The sequence below is a fragment of the Herpailurus yagouaroundi genome, unplaced genomic scaffold (genome assembly GCF_014898765.1).
Source record: "Herpailurus yagouaroundi ecotype Mexico unplaced genomic scaffold, PumYag 250, whole genome shotgun sequence".
Classification (NCBI taxonomy): Eukaryota; Metazoa; Chordata; class Mammalia; order Carnivora; family Felidae; genus Herpailurus; species Herpailurus yagouaroundi.
In genome coordinates this window covers 3,893,010-3,911,098 of record NW_024412467.1, presented here as the reverse complement: position 1 = coordinate 3,911,098, position 18,089 = coordinate 3,893,010, and positions in this window count along the sequence as shown.

Sequence of the window (18,089 nt, the reverse complement as noted above, 5' to 3'; positions counted from 1 at the left end):
AAACCAAAATGCAGAGAAAGACTCAGCCATCAGGATAGAGCTAACTTAGTGAGGAATCAACCTGGAACCAAATCAACTGGCTGGCATGGCTTCTCTCCTTCTCTCCTTCAACTGCAACAAGAATTCTCAGATATTAGCATCAAAAGAAAATTCAGGGAATTTTGAGTATTTTGTTGAGTAAGAAACAAACTATTGGGGGAACAGAAGCCTTCAAAACCTTCTCAGGAAGGTTACAGTGAGGTTTATAAAGTCAGGAAGAGGACGTCTGTAAAGCTTAAGTCTCACTGGTTAAGAGAGCAGGTTACTTAGACCATCCTTAATTTGCTACACCATGCTGAGTCAGATAAGACTCAAACTTTGTGCACAGTTTAGGTGGGTATTTCAGGGAGATGAATCCTTGTGCGTTTTTGCTGAGCTGGGTCTGGGCTCTTTGCTCAGAGGCAAAAGGTGGGGTCCCAGCCTCCACTTTTATTTTTATTTGACATTAGTGTGTACAAAAATCACCTAGGGAATATGGTTACCAGGCAGACACAGGCTCCCACTGGAAGGGTCAGAGACATCAGGTCTCTCTGGAGCCCAGCAATCTGTATTTTTAATGGGTGATCATGACACAGGTGGCCTGAACACACTACTTTAGGAAAAGCCTCCTTCCTTCATGGGAGTAGCTCCCCATTTGTTTTTAGGGAAAGACTTCTGGAATCAAAACTGATTAATTATTCAAGTGTCTAGCCAAGGGGTCACCGAGGTTAACCGACTGGTGTGAGTTACCCTGCTTCCTGTTTCTCCACACTTAGAGTACTCAGGCTGATTTCGGGGGGAGACAGAATCGCACGTACCAAAAAAACAGAATAAAATACAAAATAAATGTAAAAAGCCTAAATGTCAACTCTGCTCGACTCTGACCCCCAGGCACTTGCCAGTAAGAAAAGCTACAGTCAAAGGCTTCCTTCTCCTGCTGGTCTCTCAAACCTTCAAAGCTTCAAGAAAAATGGTAGTTACTCTCTTTCTACAAACGACTCTTGTTTCTGGATCATTCTAAGTAGCCCGGTCCATATTCCTCACAGAAACAAATTCGGAGTTCCTCTTATCAGGGGCCTACACAAAAGCAGATGTGGAAACTTCTGTACATTGGATACGTTACAGGAATGGACGACAGGGAGTTTGTTGATTCCAGAGGCCCCACGAGTCTTCTGCGACATTAGAGTACCACAGATGGATGAGCGAATTCTGAACACCATCACGGTCTTCAGCCATTGGTGGGCCTTCTCCCAAGAGCACCGAGATCCTGAATATCGGGCAGTTAGCCTTAGCATCACAATTAGTTACCTGCTCCTCCCGGCCCTTCCCCCACCCTCTGGAGCTGCAGGCACCAGGCTGGAGGAATCAAAGTAAAACGGATGCATTTCTTATTCCTTCTGCCTCCAACGGGGAGCCGCAGCCAGCCTCTGTGTTAGCAGTGGGAGAAAAGGTAGACCCATCCTGTTTGATTCAGACGGTCACCGTCACAGGGTAGCCGCAATTAGCCCACGCCGGGTTTATTCAGGCCTTGGATTCTTTTCAGAAGTGAAAAAGGGAACACTTGAGGTCTATTGAATTGAAGCGTGGCATCTGCCGAACACCGAGGGGAGAGGTCGGGGGTCAGTGCTTGATTTTGATAAAGCGTGCCAGATTAATTGTCTTTGGTAATCCTGTTTGTCATGGTAGATGTGCAGAGGAGTCTTTGTGGCCCAGGCTGACATATGGGCCAGCCTGCTGCTTGCCTGTTCAGCCCCCCCACCCCTCCCCAGCACATGCTCTCCACAGTTGGACTGGTTCCCAGGGCCTTGTTTGCTGGGGGAACCGGAGGCCCTATTCAGCCATCCCCCATTTCCACAAACAGGCCTCCTAATCTCCGAGCCCTGCCGGGGCTCCTGAAAGAGGCTGCGTTATTCAGAAGGTCTGAAGAGAGAAAGGGAGACAAGGCGGTGGGGGGGTGCGGGGGGTGGGGAGGGTGAAGGGGAGGGAGAAATCCAAATACCAGAGACCCCATGAAAGACTCTGCAGACTGAGGAGGGGGTTGGGGGGCAGAGAAATATAATCACAAAAAATAGCAGCCGTGTACTTCAGGCAGAACACTTCAGGAGGCTGATTACAGTTCCTCTCCAAATCTGAATCCATCACCAAATTATACCCTGCCTCTTTTGTAAAATAAATGTTAATAAGAGGTAATTTGGGCCCTGCTGATTGGTAAGCTCAATGGAGATAGACAATTTTTTTTTTCTGCCTCTGTGTGTGTGTGTGTGTGTGTGTGTGTGTGTGTACGTGTATGTGTGTTTATTGTAATATCTGGAGGGCGTTTTTCCCCCCCTTCTAACCAGAATTGATATTCAACCACAAAAGATGAAACAAATGTTCAATGGCCTGACCCAAGTGCCAGAAAATCGGTAACAGTTTGAGTTTTATGATAAAGGGTGAACGAACAATTGGCGATGGGCCCTCCGTCTGCTAGAGGGTGCGCTTGGTATGCTCTGGAGAGAATGTCCCCTGAGATTTAGCTGCCAGTGGGGCCCTGGGAGGGGGGTGAACTGATGCCTGCCTCCTGGGGAGAGGAGGGTCCTTGCTCTAAATAGCTTTGCCTTTCTTTGGTTTAAAAGCAGGGTTGTTGTTTTTTTTTTTTTTTTTTTTTTTCATTTACATAATCATTATTTTGAGTTGCTGACAATTCTTTTGGGGGCTTTTATATTTAAAAGCACACACAAAAATAGAGACAATCCTGTGACAGATCTTTTGAAAATGTTCTTATGATGCGTATTTATGAACAGATCCAGAAACGGCGCAATTAGAAACAATGAATAATAATGTTCTGATCAGACAAAAGCATGGAGATCTTAAAATACAAATCCTTGATCGTAAGGCCCTGAACCAGCCTTTCGTGTATCTTCCTTGCTCTGTCCCTCGCATCCGCAGGGCAGAGATGGGGCTGGTCAGTGAATAGCCTCGCTCACCTCACATCGCTTAGGCTCCACTTGGAATTTCTGACTTAAATACTTTGAAAACCGTGCGTGTGCGTGTGCGTCTGCGTGTGTATGTGATTAACTTGACAACGTCATTGTCGATTTCAAGGGAAAAAGAAGAGACTTTTCAAAATGTAAGAAATTGAACTAAGAAGAAATCGTTAAACGGGTTTTTTTTTATTCCAGGTATTCCAAGGAAAAGATTTTGTGTGGGTTTTGTTTTCCCCTCCGCCCCAAATAGTTGGTAGCTATACTCGTGTTGCTGTTTGGGGATATATATTTCAATATTTATTTGTTTGACTTCTTATAGTAAAGCAGGTTGGGGACTCAGGAACTCAACAGCCTAGGGTACAGGAGGGCTCCCTGTTGCTTCGCCAGTGCATAGAACAGGGCCAGGCACATCCTATGATTCAAAAAGAATTTTTAGAAATATCGAATAAAAAATAACAAAAAAAAATCCACCTTGACATTGCCAAGGAGGAAAACTTGCTTTAACCTCTGCATTATATTATAAGGAAGGAGAAGGAAGCATAGGAAGAGGAGGAGGAAAAAAAGAAATAAATCACGTTTGTGAGCACATAGTCTCTGCCGGTGTAGACATTATCCCATATAATCTTTAACAGGACCTGTGGGATGGGAGCGCTGATATTCATGCGGCACACAGGGGTGCCTGAGTACTAGTTAGATGATCCTAACCACCCAGTAACCCTGTAAGATGGGTTGTGATTGATGCCCAAACATCAGTATTAAGAGGCTCCGACGGTGAGGTCTGGGCATCAGTATCTCGTAATGCTTCCCAGGTGATTCTGACAAAATGCATGATGGAGAATCATTGATTTTAAGTCCTGCTTTTCAAATGGTGATGTGCGTGCCAATTAACCAGGGGGTCGGCTAAATCGAGGTTTCCCACTAGGTTGGTTTGTGGTGGGGCCTGAAATCCCGTAGTCCTAACAAGCCATCAAGTGATGCTGGTATTATGGCTGGTCTGAACCTTCTCTTGAGACACAAGTCTTTAAAGATTAAGCAATTCACACAGTGGCTAGCCTACACTTTGAACCCCGGTTTTTCCAACTGAAGAAATGGAGTTCTTGAACCCTGTCATATTCTACCTCTTATCAGATCAAATCCTGTGTTTATGGGAAGTGTGGTGGGAACGGAAAAGCACTCATCTATGAGTCTGGAGATTTGGGGCTTTGTTATAAGTCTTTCTCTGCCTTTGACTCTGGGCCTTGCCTCCTTGGGTCTCAGTTTTCTTCTCTGAAATTTCTAGGATTTCAAGTTGATTATAGTTGCTGTCCTTGAATTCTTGATGTGTCAACTATTTAAACACCTTCCATGAGATTAGACTTTTCTTATAGAGAAAATGCCACTTTAGGAAGAGCTAAAATTCTTTCTTTCTTTCTTTCTTTCTTTCTTTCTTTCTTTCTTTCTTTTCATTCTATTCCTTCCTTTTCTTTCTATTTCTTCCTTCCTTTTCTTTCTACTTCTTTATTCTTTCTTTCTTTCTTTCTTTCTTTCTTTCTTTCTTTCTTTCCCTTTCTTCCTTCTCCCCCTTTCCCTCTATCTCTTTCTTTCTCTTTCTTTCTTTCTTTCTTTTCCTTCCTTCCTTCCTTCCTTCCTTCCTTCCTTCCTTCCTTCCTTCTTCTCCCTCTTTCTCTCTCTCTCTCTTTATCTCTCTCTTTCTTCCTTTCTAAAGGATATATGTGTTTCATTATATGCTTTCCAGGATGAAAAAGAGATAAAAGAATATTTGGTGTTATTAAGAGGGGCCATTGTTTCTACAATATTCCCAGAACAACCCCATGTGAAGTCCTAGATTTTAATTTCCCCCATTTTGTATACTTGGTCATGTATCCATAAAGGAAACCAATTAAAATGGAAATCTGTGAGGAGATATTAATTATTTATGGCTTAGCATGATATGGTGCTTTCAGAATGCCCTGAGGCAACTCGGATGCAGGTTGGAGAAAAAGGGCGGACGTAGGTGACAGACAAATGGAGGAGGCATCATGAGCCAGAGCTACAATACCTGAGCCTCGCTGGCTGAGGCATCGATATAAAACAGATTCAGAAAAGCATAAATACCATGCCTTACTTTTTTTTTTTTTTTTTTTTTTTGGCTGGCTGGTTATCTGGAGAAATCTGTCTCAGGGTCCTCCAGCCTTTTCTGATATTGGCACTGGGAGAACCCCCCTGAAGAGAATGGAAAGTGACCAACACTTAACAGCACCTCCCTCCCTCACGTTAGCATGGTCTGAGCCAAACGCTTTTGAACTTGGGTGATTAGGCTCGGCGGGAGCCAACTGCCTTCCTCTGGAACAGAGGCGAATACCGCCCATCTTGTTCTCATGTTCTGTAGGCAGTTATAACACAGGAATGTGCCTCTGAATTCCTCAAACCAGCTTATAGAGGCCGTGTGTCTGGGAGACCTGGGCTGGAGAGTGAGCTGGACTTCCAGGTGGGTGTATTTCAGGAGAACCACAGACATCCGGAAGGTCCACTGCCTAAGGAGGCACCGCTGTCCTCATCTTATTTCTTCTCACCTCACTTTTATTCAACTTATCTGTATCTCGATTTCTTGGCCCAGATTAGCCAGAAAGCTTCTTTGTCGATTTTCGAGTGAGTTTGACAAGTCTGCCCCAGAAAACGCTCCAGTGGCCGTCCATCCTAAGCAGGCCTGTCAAACAGACCGCTGCTTAGAACCAGCTTTCCCACTCTATTCCCAGAAGAAGCTGTCGCCTTGCTCACAATGCTTTTGCCAAATTTTACAAGGTCAGAAATTCTGTGATGGGGGAAACACAGCTCGAGGGAAACGGAGGGAAACCGTGTTTTATTCAGTGGGTGGCTTCCTCTGAGTAAAAGCATTACTCCTTTCAGGGCTGTCTCTAATGTGAAAGCGTAAGGAGTCTTGAAGTTTAGAGTGAAAACTTTGCTTATCTGTTTAGCTCTCCCCAGTGGGCTGAGGACTCTTATGCTGGGTTTAACGCTTTTTGCCAATTCAATAGTACTCAGACTCCTAATGGCCACTCATGCTGCGGGTTGTCAGCAGGAACAGGTCAGGGTGACAGAGACTGTGTGATTCAGTCAGGTTACTTACATAAGATCCATCTCACTGGATTTCATTTCCTGAGATAATACGGATGAGTAATTTTTACTTCTATCAAACAATAGCATAAATAGAGGCATTGCCTGGTGGGCCCGCGCGCCCCCCCCATGGAATTATCCAAAACCAGGTTAGGGAAAGAAGTGCTTCTTCAATCTGTGTTCTGTATGCCTCTCTAGGGGAAGGAAAATGAATCATCCCTAACTCTTTTTAAAGTCTCCTAGCTGTCGGCCCGCTCACTCGGGGTCCCAGTGTGCTCTCACAGTGGTCTGGCATCTTGGAAATGTAAGGACTCTGGAAAGACACGGAGTGACGGTCTGACTTGGTCTGCTGCTAGAGTGACTTCGTCTGGTCTGGAGATTCGAGCATTCCTGAGTTACCGAATTCCAGTGTCTGCTCTTTTCCCCCTCTTTGGATTTGTTCATCACCCTGCTTACCCAAAGAATTCTTACCTCTTTACCATGAACGGTAATAACAATAACAATAAGTAGTAGTTGTAACGTTAGGAACAGTTATTACTTGTTCAGCTCATTATTTCTCTTTTTAGTAACCCCAAAGTATCGATAACTTGCCCAAGGTCCCACAAGCTACCATTTGGTAGTCAGATTCCAGGGCTATCCTTGACCATAGTGCAACAGGGGGTACAAAGAATCAAATAAGCAAGCACTTAGTGGAAGCTTGCAATATATAATGTGATGTGTTCAATTGAAAATATCTATATATATGGATATATATATATATATCCTGGCAGAGCTTTTCTCAAAATTCTGGCAGAGCTTTTAGGCATTCCAAAACGTGGTTTCTTTTTTGTAGATGTAAAAAAAATTTTTTTTAATTAAAAATAAAATAAATGTAGTCCCTGTCTGCAAGATGCTGGACTCAATACAGAGAGATAGGAAAAATAAACCTCTATAAGAATTAATAAAAAAAAATTGGAGAGGAGACGAAAGATATCCCCCCCCCCCCAAACACAAGGCAGTTGTGATGAAATGTCAATGAATTACGTGTCTAATTTACTTGTTGTCACTTAAGGGAAATAGTTGAGGATCTAAGAGCAGAGATAAAAGGAGCAATGGGGGTTCCATTTTGTTGGGTTGAAGGGTTCGCATTACTCTGGCTTTTTTTGGTATAAATATTTAAATATATTATATCCTCTTTGAATTGACATGGCTGTATGGATCCTCCTAACACACCAAGAGCTAAGCTGCTGAGTAGATACTTTGCTGATCAAATTTCCAGTGATGCTCTAGACATCTTGTATTCTTAGTAGTGACTGAGTTAAGAGCCTGGTCTGCATGCAGCTTGTTTGTAGAAACTCTAGGGAGTTTTAGACTTGATGTCGAAAGACAGCTAACACCTGAGATTGTAAAAAAGTAATAATAAACCATGTAAAAATGGCTCATATTTATCACATTGCAGGGCATAATTCTAAGGGTTCCATGTGTTTAAATTCATTTTAAAGCTCACAAGAACCCTGGAGATACAGAACTCTGGCAGAGCTATAGGCATTCGCCAAAACCTGGTTTCTTTTCTTGACTGTGTTTCATATCTTGCAGTGACTTCGTAATTGACTTTGGACCAGAGTAATGTGGACACTGTGATCTTTTCTCTTCCCAGTATAGAACCCTATGTCTCTCCATGCACAGTGCTTCGTGATCGTTCCAATTTCCAGCTGGCTGGAAGGGAGATGCTCCCAACCCTTTCCACTCACATGCGCATGCGCGCGCGCGCGCACGCGCGCGCGCGCACACACACACACACACAGGCAGTGATGCCTTTGGTGTCTTAATACTGAAGAAGATAGAACCACCAAATAAAAGGGTGACATAATTCAAAAGAACCATTCAACTTGGGGCATACAGTAGACTATATTGAAACAAGAGATAATGTTTCACTTGGTTAATCCGCTGTCATTTTTTTTTTTCCTTTTATACCACAGAAAACATTTTTTTTCAGAGTTCCAGAGGCTGAAAGGCCAAGATCAAGATGTCAGCAGGGTTGATTCCTTCTTCCAGCTGTGAGGGAAGGATCTGTTCTAGGTCTTTCTTCTTAAGTGTTAAATGGTCATCCTCTCCCTTTCTCTTAACATCATCATCCCTCCGTCCATGTCTGTGTCCAAATATCTTCTTCAGTCATATGAAATTAGGGTCTCTCTTAATGACCTCCATTTAATTACATCTTCAAAGATCTTATCTCTAAATATGGTTCCATTCTAAGGTAGTGGTGGTTAGTAAAAATGCAACATATGAATTTGGGGATTACACAATTCAGCCAGTGAATCCCAGGGCATATAAAAGTTATGTTTACACTGCTAGCTGTTCAATAACATGATGGCATGATGTCTTAAAAAAAAAAGGTATGTAATTTAATTAAAAATCCTTTATCGTGGAGGGACAAGTACGCATTGGTGGCTCCAGCAACCACCACCACATATGATGGCCCCACAATGCCTCTCATCGTGTTGAGCGTGTTCCGAGGCTTCAGACTTCAAGGGGCCCTGGTTCATCCCTAAGTGTCCCAACCAGGGAGTTACCAGCACCACGTTGGTGATGTGACCTGTTCAGTTGTTTGCTGCTATCTCTTTCCATTGATTGCAATTCTAAGCCACTGAATTTTGAGATTTACTCATTACGGAATTGAGCCGCCCTTATTCTTCCCATTTTACAGATGAAACACTGAGGCTCAATTAGGTTAAGGAACTTGCCTGGGATGACTTGGGAAACCAAGATTATAGACTAGGAGATCTGATTCCAGAGCCCCAATATGTATCCACTGCGCTAAGCTGGAACTTAACTCCTTGCTTTCCTCTTAGATGTGATGTTGGGTATACTTCTGGCTAAAACTAAGGTAGTGTTGGCAAGGCAAAATATTAACTGCTGTATTCTTTGGCATAAACAAGCTCCTCAAGCAAAGCAAAATTTCAAGCAGCAGGAAGTGGTTTTTAAAAGGATGTTCATTTTCATCGGTCTCCTTCTGTCTGTATAAAGCATTGTGGCTCCTTGTTTTCTGTTTCCAGATTGGGAGCTAGTCCTAACATTCAATCTTACAAACTCAAGGTTGGATCTTGGGGTAAGAAAAGGCAACAAAGTTAGCATTGCCCAGGAAGAACCCAATCTGCTGTCGGCAAGGCTGTGTTACATTTTGTGAATTAACAGAAGTGAGCCAACTAACCTACCACCAAGCAATCAGAAAGGGAAGCAACATATACTTTTCCACATTTATCCTTCCTACGATGTTTAGTATTCTTGAAGGGAATACTAACCTATAAAAATAAACGTCTTAGAGTAGGTTTCCAAATTGCTGTAATAAAATTAATGTAGATGGGATTGCAAGTCAAGAGTGGAGGGCCAGAGAACAGTTGGGTTGAGATACTAAATTAGACATAATTTCAAACTTCCTCATCTTGATTGGGGAAGATTATTTTGTGTCAGACTCTCCATAGACATAATAGCATTCACTTATACCTCTCCTTCATCCAGGCTGCTTCTCAATCTCTGCTGTTTATTTTATTTTTCCCACAATCATATTTCCCTACCAGGTTCTTTAAGTCCCTTGATCACTGGGGAGACTGTTTTAATGCATATTTTATCCCTCATATTGTCTAGTCTAGTGTTTGCTCAGAATAAGCTGTTCAATAAACATCTCCTAAATCAATGAATATCTTAATGGTCTCTAATGTGAAATGGGATTTGATTCAACGCTTGAGTCCCTCACCATATATAGCATCGAGAGTTATAGCATCGAGAGGAATCTATTTTGGTAAGATAAATATTAGTCATTGCTTTCCAAGTAACTGATTCTATGGCTACATGTTCATTTTCAATCCATGAAACATACTGATTATTCACAACACAGAAATGAAAATATAATTTTTAACCATTAGGATTTCAAATTAGTACCAAGCAAAAGGAAAGGTTGGTGCACCATCTCTGAAAGTAAGAAGTAATGTAAAAAAGATATACACAGTTTGAGTGCCTGCAAAAACTGGGAAAATCTGAGGAACAGCTAGAGTCTAGCTAACTGTGCTGTGCCAATCAATTTCCTGAGTTGCTAATGCACGGTATTTACACATGTCACCATTGGGGGAAGCCAGGTGACGGGCACAACGGACTCCTCTGCAAGATGTTTACAACTTCTCATGAGTCTACAGTCTTAAAAAAAAAATAAAATAAAAAATAAAAACAAAAAAACAGGGCGCCTGGTTAGCAGAGTCGGTTGGGCGACCGACTTCGGCTCGGGTCATGATCCCACAGTTTGTTGGTTTGAGTACCGCGTCGGGCTCTGTGCTGACAGCTCAGAGCCTGGATCCTGTTTTGGACTCTGGGTCTCCTTCTCTTTCTGATCCCTCCCCTGCTTGTACTCTGTCTCTCAAGAATGGATAAACATTTAAAAAAAAATTAAAAAACAAGAAACAAAGTTTTAAAAAGTAGGGTGAAACTATTTTAGTGATTTTGTGATAGAAGGCAATAGGAGAAAATATGTGTACCTTTTTAACTTGTGTTATTCATTTCTTGTTTAACAAAGGACATTTGGGAAGTTTTTGCATTGGGAACCAACATTAAAGCCCCATATAGTTTTGGCTAATTTAGCCTACTCTAGCCCTTGTGTTAAATATAAATATAAAGTGGCATAAACTGTAAGAAAATATATTTTGGTAATTACTACTTTTTGGTTTTGGCTGCTGAGTATGGTATCTATGCAAGAATAATAATTCATATGCTCAGATTTTATGCAAACGATGTTAATGTTATAGCCTTCAAACACTTGATATTGAGTCATATAGTATTTCTTTTATTGTACTGATGGCAGAATTTACTGCTTTATGTTTTAAATATCCCCTTACTGATTAAGCACTAGAGATTTCTCCCATCTCAATACTAATGTTATAATTTTATGTTTGCAATACTAGTCATTGAAACTATATTTTACAAAAGTTTAAATTGATCAAGTAAGATCCATCACCACACAAACACAGATACGCATGCACATATACACACAAACACAATATTCCATGAACTTAGATGTATTCAGTTAGAAAAAACAACTTCTCTTTCGGTCTAGAATTCTCAGATAAGCTATTTCCTCATATTGTTTATAATTTATTTTCTGTAGGCTTTAATACAAATTAAAGTATAAACTGTAAAGGTATAGATTAATTGTAAAGATATGATTTATATTATATTAATTATATTAATATGAACTAATACTAAATATAAATTTAATATAAATTTAAAATAATTTCTTTATCTTTGCCGTATTCCCTTAAAAACTTTAGTGACATTCTCAGGACTACACTAAATAGGATGTCCTTCTGTAATTAGATTTTAAAGATGGAGGAGACTTCATAAATAATAAAATCGAACTGGCTCATTCCATAGAGTAAGAACCAGAGAGTTGACCATGCCATGTGGGTGACTGGCTGAGTCTGGATTAGAAACTAGTCTTCTGATTTTCAGAACATGGTTCATTTCACAATCTGATGTTGCCTCATGAGAGAGAAGGTGAAAAAATTTAAACCTGGGGGATTAAAAGTTCCACCTTAGGTAATTTCTTCATGTTACTCCCGAACATAGAAGTGGCCCCGTGGTGACATCCAAGATATTTATTAACACTCATACACAAGAGTGGCTCTCCTTTACCCCGCGGATTAATCAGACTACAAGGGGGAAAACAAGGAAGGAAAAGAAAAGGAAAATATTTAGGAACTGCTAGTTGGGAAATGCAGTGAGAGGAAGAAAAGGTCTTGAGAATTAAGTCAAGTTGATTCCCAGCGCCCTCATTCTGTCCTGATGGGAAAAGTTGTGCTGGCCAAAAAGAACCTTGGTTTCCTTGCTAAGCTGGAACACTGCAAGGGGCACGTGCTGGCATTCTGTGATCGCTGAGATAGCCAACGGTTTTGTTGCTTCAAAACTATTTGCCGTGTTAATTACCAAATTAGTCATTTTCCTCCCTTTCTGGTCGTCATCTCATAAACTGCAGTCACTTTTGGAAAAAGCAGAATCATTGCCATTTTAGTCTGTAAGAATTTTCCATATTACACTGATCTTTGCTTTATGAGACCTAAACTGATCTTCTGGTACAAGAAGAGAGGAAAATGGATCGATGGCTTGGAAAAGATGGGTATATCCACTGGAACTTAAAAACCTGTTCCTACCTCCTTCACTCATTCCACAAAAATCAATAGTGTTCCAGGGCTCCCCTTCCTCCTTTTCATGTTTTCCCTGCTCCCGTCTCCACTGATGTCCATCATCATCTGATGTAACCAATATTGGCAAATTAAGGAAATGAGTAGCTATTGAGGGTATCAGAAAAAAAAAAATTGTGAGAAACTCTGAAATGGATCAAAATGCTTATTGGGTATCCTCAACAGAAAACTGTGTTGTGGGCTTTGTACCTTTCCTTGCCATTGAGCTATTTTCCAGCTCTCAAAGTGAGAGACAACCAAGAGCAATACAAATAATTATTTCCGATTTGCAAATAGATTCTGTCCAGTGCAGGGGTAATTGATTTCCATCCTTCTTATGGAAAAGTTTTATATCTCTTTGTAAATACATTTCAGCGTTCCTGATGGATCAATACAAGGATGGTTTATTGAATTCTCTTTCAAAATGGTTGTAACATTTGACTTGTTCTCTCATCAATTAAATAATCCAAAAGAAGACATGAGGGATACTATATCGCTTTATGTATGTTCTTCTGAAAGTAAAGATTGTTGTTTCACAGAATGAGATGGTCTGCCTATTCAAGTTATATGCTTAGTTGTGATTTATTGTAACTTAATAATCACTACTATAATTACTGATGGGGTAGCTGGCCGGGTTAGAAGCAAAAGAAAGAGAAAGATACAGAGAGGGATAAAACACACACACACACACACACACACATACACACACACACACGCACACACACACACAGAGAGACAGAGAGAGACAGAGAGAGAGAAAGTTGGTTTCAATTTCACTTTAGAGGCTACCAGGCAGGGTAAATGTATATAGGGTTTGCTCTGTAGTTTAATGAACTTAGGAACTTAATTTCCCAGTTGATCATAGGATTTTGGAAATAAGTTCAGGTGCATTAATCACATTAATTCCAGGTGGGATCAGATAAACCAGACTTTCATTTTTTAATTTATTATTTTTATTTTTTAAAAGTTAATTTATTTTGAGAGACAGAGAGAGAGAGAGAGAGAGAGCGAGCGAGCATGGGGGAGGGACAGAAAAAGAGGAAGAGAGAGAATCCTGAGCAGGCTCTGTGCTGACAGTGAAGAACTCGACATGGGACTCCATCCCAAGAACCATGAGATCATGACCTGAGCTGAGATCAAAAGTCCAATGCTCAGCCAACTGAGCCACTCAGGCACCCCAATAGATCAGATTTTTAAAATATACCTTATCCTGGGTGCTAAATGTGACAGAACAATCTATTCTGGTTTGTTTGAAGAGTCCAAAATGTGCTATATAGTAAGCATAAAATTTGAGTACTTTTAAGAAACTATGTGAGGAAGCTAATATTGTTTGGCAAAGTATTGTTTTCAACTATGTTTCAATCTAAATAAGGAATACACATCATTAGAGCTGAAATGGCATCTGCAAACAGTTTTGAAAAGATACTGAAAAATTGTGTGTACGCTATCCTCTTTTTTCTGTCCTCCTTATCAAATGTAATTATCATGTATCATAAAAATGGCCTTGTTCTGTACTGTTTCCTATCTGTAGTTCTATACAAGCTACATTTTATATTGATATGATCCATTCAAGGAGCACCCGTGGCCCTTACTAAAATTTAGGAAGCATGTGAGTCTTATCTACAACATATTTTCTAAGGCATCTATTACTTAATTTTGGGTTGATAGCTAATAATTGATATCAATAGCTAGTCTATTTTTATATGATGATGTTTTTGTACTGACTTTTGTTTTAGAGTAATTTCATCTATATTTTTTCTGAAATGGAGAAACTATATTCAACTTGAGTGCTTTGCACTGGCTAGCATCACTCAGCAAAAGAATATTATTTTTAATGAACTAAAGGGGGAAATGAGCCTAAGGGGCCACTTTCTCCTCTAGGCATGAAACCCCAGCAGAGAATTTCACAGAGATATTTTCCAAGTGAAAACTAGAGTCCATCTATGGAGCACGTAATAAATCTACCATGTGAGAGCACACACAGCCAATAATAGATCGGTAAGTGTCACACTCTCCTTAATCTCATCAATGGCAAATTCTTCATCTCAGCTACTTTTCATTCTGCAGTAAGAGCAAATGAGCTTTTCCTCTATGCTTTCTTCTAGGAGTTTTATGGTTTCAGGTCTTACACTAAGTCTGTCTTCCATTTTGAGTTAAAATTTTTGTGATTGGCATAAGGTAGGGCTTTGATTTCATTTTTCTGCACCTGGTTATCGAGTTTTCCCAGCACCATTTATTGAAGAGATGATCTTTTTCCCATTGCATATTCTTGGGTCCTTTGTCAAATATTAGTTGACTGTCTATGTAAGGGGGATATTTCTGGGCTCTCCATTGTGTTCCATCGGTCTGCCTGTCTATTTTTTTTTTTAACGTTTATTTATTTTTGAGACAGAGAGAGAGAGCATGAACGAGGGAGGGTCAGAGAGAGGGAGACACAGAATCTGAAACAGGCTCCAGGCTCTGAGCTGTCAGCACAGAGCCCGACGTGGGCTTGAACTCACGGACCGCGAGATCATGACCTGAGCCGAAGTCGGACGCTTAACCAACTGAGCCACCCAGGCGCCCCATGCCTGTCTATTTTTAAGCCAGTGCCATACTGTTTGATTGCTATCGTTTTGGAGTAGAATTTGAAATCAGAAAATGTGATGCTTGTAGCTTTGTTTTTTCTCAGGACTGCTTTGGCTCTTTGGGGTCTTTTATGGTTTCATCCGAATTTTAGGATCGCCTTTTCTATTTCTGCAAAAAATGCCATTGGAATTTTGAGAGTAATGGCATGCAAACTGTAGATATCTTTGGGTAGTATGGACATTTTAACAATATTGATTCTTCTGAAGTATGGACATGATATATGCTTCCATTTGTTTGTGACTTCAATTCCTTTCATCAGAGTCTTACAGTTTTCAGGGTATAGAACTTTCACTTACTTGCTTAAATGTATTCCTGGTATTTAACTGTTTTTGATGCTAATGTGAATGGACCTGTTTTCTTTATTTCCTTTATAGATATTTCATTTTTAGTGTGTAGAAACACAACTGATTTCTGTATGCTGATGTTTATATCTTATAATTTTACTGAATTTAGTTGGTTAGTTTATCAGTTTTTTGGTTGACTCTTTAGGACTTTTCTCCATACAATTTCATATCATCTGCAAATAAAGACCATTTTACTTCTTCCTTTTTTATCTGAGTGATATTTATTTCTTTATCTTGCCTGATTGTTCTAACAAAGACTTCCAATGCTATGTTGATGAAGAATGGCAAGAGTGGGCATCCTTTTCTTGTTTCTGATCTTAAAGGAAAAGCTTTTAGCTTTCCCACCATTGAGTAAGATGTTAGCTGTGGGCTTCTCCATTATGATCTTTCTTGTGTTGAGCTATGTTTTGTTTTGTTTTGTTTTTAAACCAACCAAATCTGTTGTGAGTTTTTATCATGACAGAATGTTGTATTTTTGTTGAATGCTTTTTCTGACTTTATTGAGATGGTCATATAATTTTTGTCATTCATTGTATTTATGTGACGTATCACATTTATTAATTGGTGTATTGCCTTGCATCCCAGTAATAAATCTTATGTGAACATAGCGTAAGATACTTTTGACACGCTGTTGAATTTAGTTTGCTAAGATCTTGTTGGGAATTTTACATCTAGATTCATTAGGGATATGGGTCTAGGTATTGGTAACAGTTTTTCAGATAAGACTTTGAAAGCACAAACAACAAAGAAACAAAGAAATGTGTATATTTATTGCAAATAAATATGTGGGACTACATCAAATGAAAATGCTTCTGCACAGCAAAAGAAACAATCAACACATGAAAAAACACAAAAACAAAAACCTAAGGAATGGGAGAAAATACCTGATAAAGAGTTAATGTCCAAATATGAAAAGAATTCATACATAATGATAAAAGCAAACGATCTGACTTAAAAATGGGCAAAGGAACTGAATAGATGTTTTTCCAAAAAACACATGCAAACGGCCAACAAGTACATGAAAACATCGCTCCTCATCAGGGAAATACAAATCCAAACCACAATGAGATATCACCTCACATGTTAGAACGGCTGTCATTGAAAAGATAAGAGATGATAATTGTTGACAAAGATGTGAAGAAAAGGAAACCCTTATTCAGGGTTGGGGGAATAGAAACTAGTTCAACAATTCTGTTTTATAAGAACAGTATGGAGTTTCCTCAGAAAATTAAAAATAGAACTACCATATAGTTCAGCAATTCCAACACTGGGTATATATTCAAAGGAAATTAAAAACAAGATATCAGAGAAATATCTATCCTCCCATATTTATTGCAGCATTAGTTACAATAGCCAAGATATGGAAACAACCTAAATGGTAATCAATGAATAAATGGATAAAGAAGATATGAAATATATGTATACACACAATGGAGTAGAATATTACTCAGCCATGAGAATGGATGAAATCCCACCATTTGCAGCAACAGGGACGCACCTTCAGGCCATTATGCTAAGTCAGAGAGAGACAAATAACCTATGATCTCACTTATCTGTAGAATCTACAAAAATCCAAACTCATAGGAGCAGAAAGTAGAATAGTGGTTACCAGGGTGTAGAGGGTCACAGAAATGGGGAGATGTCGATCAAAGAGTATAAACATCTGGTTAGAAGGTGAATAAGGTCTGAATAGCTAATGTACAGCCTTGTGATTATAGATAACAACACTGTTCTCTGCCCTTGTTTATGCTGAGTTAGTACATCTTAAATGTTCTCACCACAGAAGATAAAGGGTAGCCATATGACACGATGGGGGTATTAGCTTATACAACAGTGGTAACCGTATGGCAATATATACATACATCAAATCAACACACTGTACACCTTAAAGTTACACGTTGTATGTCGTGTAACATACACGTTGTATGTCGATTATATATCAGTAAAGCTGAAAAATATTTTCTTAATTTTTTTTAAAAGCAACTGAGACATTTTTTCCTTGCTCATAAAAGCCTTATCACTTTCTAGAATTCTTTTAGGTGTGTGGGGGTCTTATTCTTTCTGATGGATTTTAAAGCTAAGCTCATGCAACCTATTTGGCTGCTTTAAACATAGGGATGAGAACAATGGTCTTTTGAGATATCAGCGTGTAAACCAGAAGCACCTATAATGATTTTTAAGTCTTTTTAGCAACCTCTGGCACCTAATATGCAATGCTATAAAGTAGGCACTCAATAAATGTTTGCTGAATAAATATGGATAAGAAAGCAAATTTATTCTACATTACATTAGAGTGCAGCAGGACCAGAAACAAGGAATGAAGTTATAGGGAGGTAAATTTTGGGTCAATATAAAAATGTACTGTTTAGGAAATATAGCTAACTAAAAGTCAAGCAGGCTTACATGTGTGGTAATCATTTACAAGTTATTGCAAATGTTTAATAAAGATTTTAGGGTATAAGTAGAGTTACATGGACTGCCTGAATGCTTATCTTTCTTTGTTTTTCTTTGTTTTTTCTTTTTTTTTTTTAAAGAGAGTATGAGCAGGAAAAGGGTAGAGACAAAGAGAGAGAGAGAGAGAGAGAAATCCCAAGCAGGACCCATGCTGTCAGCACAGAGCCCCACATGGAGCTCGAACCCACCACTGTGAAATCATGACCTGAGCCAAAATCAAGAGTCAGACTCTTAACCCGCTGAGCCACCCACAAGCCCCTACATGCTTATCTTTAGATGATTCATTAGTCTTTATAACTTAATAATTGTATATTATTGCAAGAGAGCAACTTTTATATATATATTTTTTTAATTTTTTTTTACATTTATTTATTTTTGAGAGA